At 38.7% G+C, this 9,219-nt stretch overlaps 1 long non-coding RNA gene across 1 annotated transcript; it reads right to left on the reverse strand.

Moving 5' to 3' along the window:
- Positions 1 to 4,599: 4,599 nt before the first annotated feature.
- LOC135443250 (uncharacterized) lies at positions 4,600 to 6,528 on the reverse strand. The gene is made up of 4 exons (XR_010438913.1): positions 6,390 to 6,528; positions 6,196 to 6,267; positions 5,406 to 5,491; positions 4,600 to 5,233 (listed from the first exon to the last, which is right to left on the reverse strand). It is a non-coding gene; the product is annotated as an uncharacterized LOC135443250 (long non-coding RNA).
- Positions 6,529 to 9,219: the final 2,691 nt, after the last annotated feature.

Here is a 9,219-nt window from a genome sequence, read left to right on the forward strand (position 1 = left end):
GATTTAAAACAAATATTCAGAATGGCATCCTTTATGTTAATAGTGTTAAAAGTTAACTGTATGTTAGTGGATACTGTGCATCCACAGTGCACCAAGGCAGGTTGATTCAAAGCTGAAGTCTTTGGAGTTGAATTGTGAGACCAGGAGAAGATTAAGACACCAGAGTGCACTGAAGAAGGATTTCCACAGAGTATCTGGGTAGACTTTTCAGGTCATTTCCAGTGACAATTTGAGGAATACAGTTTTTAATTGTGATGGGCAACACGGGCTGGATGCCATGCACCCACCATACTGCTCTATCACTCCTGTTCTCAGCAGGAAAAGGAGTGGGGGGAGAAACTAAGAGGGAAAAAAAACTTGTGGGGTAACATAAAGGCAATTTAATGAAGGTCATACAGAAGCAAAGGAAAACAAGAATTTATTCTCTACTTCCCATCAGCAGGTTATGATCCCTACTCATTCCCAGAGAGTAGGGCTTTAGCACTCACAGTGATCTGGAAAACAAATGTTGTAATAACAAATGCCCCTCTCTTCTCCCCACCCTCACCCTTTGTTTTATTTGCAAACTGTATTAATTTGGTATGGAATATCCTTTTGGTCAGTTTGGGTCTGTCCCCAGCCCACTGGTGAGTGGGGAATGTTGAGGGACAGTGGTGATGCAGTGCCAGCCCTGCTCAGCAGCACCCAAAGCCCAGGTTAGTTATCAACACCTTGCCCAGCAGAGCTCTGTGGGGCTGCTGTGGGGAAATGAGCTCCAGCTCAGCCAGGGCCAGCACATTCACAAATCCTGTGCTCTTCAGCTCAGAGCGGCCATTGGGAAATGGAGATCAATTCTGTGGTGGGATCATTGGGAAAGAGCCCCTAGACATGCAGAGATTCTCTAATGCATGCTCCATCAAAGGACTCAAAACTCCCTGGCTGGAGCATTTCAAGTGAAAGGATCCAGTAGCTTTGAACAAACTTCCAGCTGGGTACAGCTGTCAGTAATTATTAATCTCACTGCAGATATGGAGCACCATGGAACCAGTAACCCATATTTCTATCTCAGAGAGGTAGAAACTGTTCTAACTCTAGAATGAATTGCTGTGGTCTTATCTTCTCCTGTACTGATTTGTTCTGTTCCTCTTGACAAAATACAACATACAGTGCAAGAGGGCAGAACACAGCGACATTTCTGGGTGGAGTAGTACTTTCAAATCCCACGTAAGTGCTTTGATGCTATACTGTTCAGGTGAAAATTGCAAAATATTTATCTTCACTACTAGTCTGGCACAATTGCTAAGGTTAGCACCTGGTTTATGGTGTGGATGACAAAAAATTAAAGGCAGTTTAGTCTATGGATTTCAAGGAAGACAGTTCAAAAATATGGCAGAATAACATGCTTACTCTGAGCCTCACTGAAAAGAAAAGCTATTTTAGTATTTAAACCAGCTATCCATGAGCTTCACAGAATATAAAAACATTTGACAGCAAACATGATATTTCTTCACATATGTCTCAAAGCAAAACTTTAAACTGAAAACCAAGGAAATGCTTCTAATGTAAGGATAGTGGGATCTGCCTTTTGATTTTATGAAAACCATAAGCAAGTGGTGGCGCATGTTGTGGGACTGATACAGAGAAATCCTCATTCTGATAAAGGCAGAAGTTTCCTAGCTCCATACTCACAGTCAGTAAGCAGGTGGATTTCCTTTCATGTGTCTTTTGCTAAGATGGAAGCATAATAAGAGTTTTAAATTTGACTTGGCTTGATAGAATCTTTACGCTTTGATAGAACCTTTATGCTCATTACAAAGAATTGAAGAAAAGCCAAATTGAGAAAAAAAGAAGAATTTTTACATCACTTACCCACATATTTATATTAGGCAGAGTGTAAACAGATAAACTGAAAGTATTCAATACATTTTTTGTTGTACTGCCTACAAGAAAACATCATTGAAACAGCACTGAATTTTTAAAATGAGATGTTGTCTAGTCACTGCCATGTGTGGAAGGTCATCAGTATTGTCTGCCCCTTGGTACACCTTGGAGATATCACAAAAGCTGAAGACCTTAGAGATTTGAAGCGCTTCCACTTGAAACTCTATCCAGCTGATGACTGATTACTGGTTATTTGAATAGTGAGAACAACATACTTACAAACTTAATAAATGTTTATGAGTAAAAATGATGATTTAACAATGATTAGTTTAACATTCAGCTAGTGAGTAACATGTGCCACATATGCTTCATTATCAGAATTGCTAGGAAAGATACTTTTCATGAAATAAAAATATCAATTTTATTGTAATAGTAATTCCATGCCATATTCATGGTATGTCAGATATTTTCATTTGTTTGTATTATTTTGCACTGAATAGAACAATTCCATCTGTTCATGTTGTGTTTCCTGGGAACTCATTCTCAACCATTTGTCAGCTGGTTGCTGTTTTTTTGGAGAATGATGCTTGACATAAATGCACTAAAAGTTAATGGGTTCTGATTTCCTGGATCAGCTTGTAGGTCTCTGTGCACTGTCTCTGCCTTAACTCTGTGTGCTATGATGAGCATGCAGACCCTCCTGCCTCCAACACTCTTTAAGAAGATTTTGCAGTAATGATTTTTGGGAACCCACGGAGTCAGACTTGCAGGTTTAAAGACGGGGCTGCACACACCTCTCAAGGGCTCTGTGTGAAACCTCTGTTGCTGCTACAGAGCTAAAGGACGCGGCTTCTCCTCCTGAAAATATTCTGGATGTTAGCACCACAGTATATATAAATCTGATAGCACATAACAGAATCCTTGCTACTGGAATAGACCTAGACAGAATTCAACCCAGGGTATCCAAGCATTTGCAGGAAGAGGATGCTGGGTAAGAACTGTGCTACTCTCTCTCACAGTAATGTGAAATCAATCCTTTTGTTCTCAGCCATAATCTTGAATGTAAAAAAGTCTAATGGGAACACTGTATATACCCTCAGTTCCCCAGAAACGCAAAGTAAGTACTGCTTTTCTGTTCTTGCCTTTCAGAACCTGCTTGATAGTTACCAGATGCAAAGACAGTGGTAGCAGAGGCTTGCTGAGTTATATGGTATTCAGAAAAAAACTTGTAATTGTAGCAGTTTAAAAGCTTTGACTGTTACTATAAGCACCACTTCTGGATTAAATTTGGTACCACTTTTTCAAAATAAATATTTTCAGCAGGCCCTGCAGTTAAGTGCATCATTATGATTAATTTATGCAGAATGAAGCAGCCTTTTAATTGGTAATGATTAGCGAACTTTCTAAATCTGTAAAACTTCAGTAGGCTTAGGCTTTCAATATATAGCACTGTCTATTTTTATACCACTGGCTTCCATTTAACAGGACAGGAAACATCTCATCCTGAAACTGCTGATGCTGCAAGCTCCAAAAAAAAAAAAAAAATAGGTTTTTACTTCACCTACCGTGCAGCAGGAGTGTCAGCCCATATTTTTATCTGACCAGAAAGCAAAACCTATGAATTTTTATCACAACATTATCTAGAAATAAACAAAAATCCTCTTGCTACAATCTTGACCCAAACTTACCTTGAGATCAGAGATTAAACAGAGAAGAAATTAGGGTGAGTAGAAGTAAGTTTGGCTTTACCTTTTTGTTTTCTATCATCTAATTATGACCACTGCCTGTTTTGTAGTTAAATTTGATAAAATACTTCTTGTATAAGGTCCCCATTAATTTGACCAATTTCTCAGCCCAAGTTTTGGAAATTTGGAAGGTAAATACATAATTATTTAATGCATAATATCAATATGTGGTGCCACTATGGATCAGCTGGAGCTCTTGTCTAGGCCAAGTGTAAATGCACTGTAATGCCCAGGGGAAACTGGTGGGACACCAGTGTAAAAGGTGGGAGAATTAAAGCTTTTTGGTAAAGTGCTTTCATATTCTCACCACAGTCTTGTCTCCTCATACCTGTTCTGCATAATCTCTTTTTCTGAGCACACTTGGGTCAGCTTGGAAGGAAAGCTGTCACCTGAAGTTTACATGCATATTGAAAGAGTAAAATAACACCCTTCTAAAATGCTGTGAGACTTCAAAGCCACAGTCCCCTGTGCTGTATTTTTTGAGATGCAGCACCTTTATGTGTTATGACAGGACCAGCTGAACTCAAAAACTGCTTTCTTATCCACTGCTCAGAACCAATTGGTGCTGTTGCACTCCTTTTCAGGTTTCTCATGGCAGCAGGGAGGCTGCATGGGGAGGTTGGTGCCTCAGCCCCTTCACGAGGCAGCTGTCAAAGTGTCTGAAGTACCTGTTCCTGTCCTAAAGCACATTATGCTTGGTTTGATACAACTTCACTTTCACACACAATGTTAATCTCATAACCATCTAAAAATGTAGCTCACTGTGCCCAATATATGCATAATTTTCTTCTTTTTGGTCTGTGAGAAGGGAACAAACTTACATCCCACACAAAACACCAGCCAAGTCCATTTAGGAGAAGATACTGTGGGTACTAATTCAGCTCTGTATTGTTCCTAGACCTTGTAATACAATCAATCACAAAGTCAGAAAAATGAACACATATTTAAGTTACTTCTATGCTTTTTGCCCTTTAGTGCCTAGGATAAGTAAAAACCCACAAACCTGTGAGGTGCTTCATGAGCTGATTGCTTACATCTGAAGCATAAATGTCTCCAGAATAGCTGCTTAAAAAATCATATTACTGAATTGTGATTTGCACATGACTTACTATAATTAGAAGGGAAAGCTTCTAGGGGGAAAAAGACTGTAGAAGAAGCAAGCAATAAGGCCAGTGTTTCCATTTAATTTTGTTTAGTGCAAAAGATGCAAAATGACAACAACATTCAAACTCTATTTCTGCAGATGGCCCAATCAAGGGTACTTTATCTCTCACAGGTTAACTCCTTTAGTCTGTTTTGGAAAGATGCTACATGGAAACATTTATGTTTGTCTTTAACAATGTTTTTTCTCACAAGGTCAGATTTATCAGCAGGACACCAATATCCACAAAAGTGCACTAAGGAGGCAAACATGGCCTTGGTGTCATTGAGTTCCTCCCCTGGTGTTTCAAATGGCAATTTCATGTGGGTGAATACAATGAGAAGTGACAATTACATCATGAATTGCTGTATTCTGAAGTGAAAATGAGGCAGACCTTATGCAGTCTATCTGTGATATGATTCCTGGTTGTGCGAGTGCAGGTGCAAAAGGAGCTATTTGATCAAAGTAGTCCTGCTGTGTAAGATGCCTGCAAGTAAAAGGAGAGAAGACAGGATTGTATTTTTATAAATTATTAAGCATTAATAGAAAGTCTACTAGATTAGAAGTGGGACTGTTTCATTAAACACGATCATTACAGTTTATAAGGTTTTCAGTTCCTTTCTTCAGGGTGATTTCTCTGACTGCTCCATGAGACTTACCTTCTTTCCAGTCATTTCTCTTGTCCAGCCTTGACCCACAGACAGTCCTTGGCATTTCATGATACTGTGGTTTGTGGTAGCAGAAACTGCAGAACAAAATATTCCCAAGCCAAAGTGTTAGTTGTTGCCTAATGTTTAGAATGGAATGCTGACAGCCATGGGTGAAAGAAACCTGACATTTTGCATTTCTGTAAGCCTGAAATCAGAACAAAAAAATACACTGAAAAGTCCACATCCTTGCCAAAATTTTTTTGATTCTTCAAAGAATCAAATGCCTTTGCAAGATTGCAGTAAAATTTAGTCCAAATATTTTTGTTCTCACATCACATCCATTCTCAGTTGTTTAAATAAGGAAATCATGCTTTGTAGGGAAAAAAACCCCACAACCTAATAATAAGCTCAGATTTTTAGGCAAGGCAGGGAGTCAACATTTGCCATAGATGCTGTCATCCATTGAAGTAGATAGTAATAAAAGGAAAAATTAAGGGCAAGCTTTGACCTGTAAGTAAAACAGCTTTTCTTCTAGCAAGCCAATAAAGTGAAATATATAGTCAGCTAATGTCAAAGTACACCTTTCACTCTGCTTAACACATTGCATAATTTCTCAGGCTAGAAAAGACACCAGGCTCTGCTACTCAAAATTTTGAGCATGCAAACTTTAATTGTTGGTATAATGATGCAACTTGATACTTTCATTAAGCTTTTGGTGCTTGACTGTATTAGCCTCACTTTCCACATTGAAATTTATGGTCTGCTCCACAATTTCCAGTCAAAAATTCTCATTACTTACATAGCTAGCATACAGGTGATTCCAGTCTTGGGCCTTTGTTGTTAGAATGAGATCCATCACTGTTTCAACACACTGAAAATAATGATGATAAGAGAGGTGTGGTAAAGCATGAGTCTGCGTGGAAGGAGTGGTGAGCACCATTTCCCATTCTCAGCCAGGGCAGTGCTCCTGCCTTTGGGCTTGAAGGCTCTGACCTGCCCTGAGGCTGCTTTCTGGGCTCAGGTCTTTTGTGAATACACAAAATTTCACCGGCAATCTGTTAGTGCTGCACAAGGTTGTAGGTCCTTTCTAAGAGGAAATGTTTGCTAGCTGAGAAAGACAAGAAATTTTGTGGGAGGAGGACATCTAGTGATCTGATAGGTATTTACATGAGCCGTGTCCTTGCACAGCTGAGTCAGCCAGCTAACCAGCTACAGGATTTCTTGCAGAATAGTGAAGAAGGGGGCAGGTATGCCTTGCTATAAATCTTGGGCTTTTGCTGAGATGACACCCAAAACAACAGCAGCCTTTTAACAGCCTGATTTTCAAATCAAGGCTCTTGAAATTAAATGTTGCACAGAAGTAGTGATTATGGCTACACTTCTCCTCTACAGCCGTGCCATCTCCCAGACTGTGTTTTGCTGACATTAATGACTACTTACACATTTCTGGCAGAATGGCCATTAAGATCCTGCTATATTTACTCCTAAAGCTTCCCCTTGGACTACACATCTGGTCAACATAGCAGCATCTCTGAAACACACTGACAGCTCTTTTATAAAGACTTAATTACAAATTATTCTGAAAGCTTGGTTTATTACATCCCAGAGTGGTGAAAATCAGTTCTTCAGCATTGTAACTGCAATGGGAGAATATCTCTGTAGTTCATGCTATTAGCCCCTGACAGACTGGATTTCTTCTTCCAGATTTCAACTTTGAAAAATGCTGCTAATAACATGCAGCTTTTTGTGCTGTTTTTGTGCCAAACTAGTAACTGCTGGGGTTTAATGTCTGTGTGTGTGTATGTTGCAGGCAAACACCAACATGAGTGGCTCTCAAAGTCACAGGGAATATCCAGAAGGGGTAGGAAAATCTCTTCAAACCATGTTAAGAAATCACATCCCTGATTCAGGACTGAAACCCACCCATTCATATCAGAACAAAACCTAATCACAGAATCAGTTTTTTAAAAAATAGTTTATACTCATAAATCTATTACAGTATGAAAATTCTAAATCTGCTTTGAATTTGAGGGGGGTCAGTCCTGCCCTACATAGCCTTAGACTTGTTATGCTGTATGATGCTTGTGGGTAGCATTCTTCCAGCTTCCTAATACAAATATTCCTCTGAATATCTGATTTTTCTGGGAAGGCAACAGCAGATTATAAATGATAGCACTAATTCTGGTTTACAAGTTATATAACCATTTTATATAGAGAGACAATTATTTAATATTTTTCTCATTTTAGCCAACACGGAAGCCCATGGAGGCTGGCAGCAGCAAGAACTTTTTAAGGAACAATAATCCTGGGTGTCTTATCATAACTTTTTCTTAAACTCCTTTGGCTATTGAACAAGGAATTCAAATTTCCCTGCACATGGGCAATTTCTCTCACAGTTAGGCAAGGCTTCTTTGTCATGCAGAACATTTTCATTTCCAAGTTTGATAAACAAAGTCAGCATTGACCTTGCTGTGACTATTATTCTGGTTTTTAATATTTTCAATTGATGACTGATACTTTGTGTTCTTAAATAAAGAAAAATCCTTCTCAGAACAAAAGATATAAAAATATATTGCTTCCTTCTATTTTCTGATTCTGAAAATTACCAGGTGCCAAGCTCTGAACATAATAAAATTGAAGAGCCATGAGGGTGACCTAAAGAATCACAATGGTGAAGAATTGTGATATAGTGGTTTAGCTAATTTTGTAGCAGCTGCTCGACACTAGAAAAATGAGAAATGAGTTTTCTGTTGCTAAATTTAATGAATTCCTTTTCTGTCCTGACATAAGTTGCCAAACTTGGTAAATGAAAACAAAGTTGAGGTGCATGCAAATATAAAGATTAATATGAAAATACATAATTTAAATGGAGAAATGCTGCATATTGCCACAGGAGGATTTTCTTGCATCAGATATTGCATAATTCTTCTAAATAAGGTATTTTAAAATTAGCAGATTGACGTAGCACAACTTCCATATCTTCAGAGCAATTTTGTATTATTTGCAAAACTGGCTACATATTCAAGAGCATAAATACAGCTGAGTGACTTCATTTCAGCGTAATTTTAAAGCCTCATTTACTTCTATTTTACTACAATCTGTAAGTTTGCAATAGAACAAGGCAGCCGCTTTTAGTTAGAATTAGATTTAAATACCTTTCTGAATCAGACCATGAAGTGCCTGATCATTTAGTACTAACATGACTTACTCTTTTAGTTGTGTTTGCAGTTGTATTCAATTCAATGTGGCTCAGCTTGATTTTGAAGGCAGCAATAGGTGTCATTTATTGGTTTATGCCATATATGAATAAATGTACTGGCAATAAGCAGTGGTCAGATTTCTCTTGATGATCACTCTACAATGCTCATAATTACTATTTCATACACTTATAACAATATTAAAACTAGAAATTTGCCAACTGGGGCAAATTTCAATGTATCCCCACCCTCTAGGCAAGGCTTTTACTAGTCAGACTGTTCTGGGTGTACAGTGGCAGTCACTAGAGTTCCCCAGGACCTAATATTCCCATATTCCATCGAGCTCTTTCAGCCCAGCAGATGTCCCAAGGGACCTTATGAGTTCATGCTCCTCGGGTTTCTGTGTTTGAGATGACCCTGGGGTCTTAGAAAGTCTTTTTTCCCAGCCCCATGACTGAAGAAGAAGTTGAAGATTTGTCGGTTCTGCTTTTTAAGGTTGTTTATTTTCTTCTATTTATTTCATTCTTTCTCTGACCTGCGGGGATCTGTCCAGCAGGTTGGGTTGTGGCACAGTGCCTGCCCCTGGGGTGGTATTAGCTTTTTATACTAAGAACTACATGTACTTT

This window comes from Zonotrichia leucophrys, chromosome 2 (genome assembly GCF_028769735.1).
Source record: "Zonotrichia leucophrys gambelii isolate GWCS_2022_RI chromosome 2, RI_Zleu_2.0, whole genome shotgun sequence".
Classification (NCBI taxonomy): domain Eukaryota; kingdom Metazoa; phylum Chordata; class Aves; order Passeriformes; family Passerellidae; genus Zonotrichia; species Zonotrichia leucophrys.